Source organism: Propithecus coquereli, unplaced genomic scaffold, assembly GCF_000956105.1.
Source record: "Propithecus coquereli isolate 6110/MARCELLA unplaced genomic scaffold, Pcoq_1.0 Scaffold49, whole genome shotgun sequence".
NCBI lineage: Eukaryota > Metazoa > Chordata > Mammalia > Primates > Indriidae > Propithecus > Propithecus coquereli.
The window spans coordinates 7564774-7565802 of record NW_012150729.1 but is presented as its reverse complement, the minus strand read 5'-3'; the positions used below and the strand labels follow the sequence as shown (position 1 = coordinate 7565802).

The 1029-nt window shown below is 44.2% G+C and overlaps 1 protein-coding gene across 1 annotated transcript in view; it reads left to right on the top strand.

Annotated features, from left to right (window-relative positions):
- The window catches only part of TTC21B (tetratricopeptide repeat domain 21B), a 113158-nt gene that overhangs the window by 38808 nt on the left and 73321 nt on the right, over positions 1-1029 (top strand). The gene's annotated exons all lie outside the window — the stretch shown is intronic.

Here is a 1029-nt window from a genome sequence, read left to right as displayed (position 1 = left end):
TGTAAAAACAAGCTACTTTCCTTGCCTCCGACACATATATTCCAAGAAGAGGAGACATAATGTAGTTAAGTAGATTATATAGTATGTTGTTAGAAGACGACAGGAGAAAATAATAGAGCAGGGTCTGGCCCTGGTTATTTTAGATATGGTGGTCAGGATAGGCCTTATGAGGAGGGTAAGATCTGAACAAAGACTTGAAGGGACAAGTCTATGTGACAATATGGTGGAGTGTTTCAGACAAAGGGAGCAGTTGGTGCAGAAGCCCAAAGGGACACAAGGAGATGAACTTGGGTGGGACAGAGTGAAGAGGAGGGGAGTAGTCAGAGATGAGGTCATAGCACAGGAGACCAGACCAGGTAGGACCACAGGGATTGTTGTAATTCCTCTGGATTTAATTCTGAGTATAAAGAGGAGTCATCAGAGGGTTTCCAGCATGAGCTGAGTCAATGTTTTAAAAACTTAATGTTTTCAAGGGTTTCTCTGGCAGCTGTGCTGAGAATACGTTGTAGGTGGAGCAAGAAATAAGTATTAAGTGGTAATTGGGTCTTTAATCCAGCTAGACATCCTATTTTACTTTATCAGCATGATAGAACCTAATCAGCATTTATAATGCTGTTTTCATAGAGAAATATCAGAAAGGCAGAATTGTCTCTCCAGCTATGTTCCTATTGCTTTGACACTTTTTTTTTTTGAGACAGAGTCTCACTGTGTTGCCCGGGCTAGAGTGCTGTGGCGTCAGCCTAGCTCACGGCAACCTCAAACTCCTGGGCTCAAGCAATCCTTCTGCCTCAGCCTCCCGAGTAGCTGGGACTACAGGCATACACCACCATGCCCGGCTAATTTTTTCTGTATATATATATTTTTAGTTGTCCAGATCATTTCTTTCTGTTTTTTAGTAGAGACGGGGTCTCGCTCTTGCTTAGGCTGGTCTCGAACTCCTGACCTTGAGCAATCCACCTGCCTCGGCCTCCCAGAGTGCTAGGATTACAGGCATGAGCCACCGCGCCCGGCCTGACACTTTTATAAATA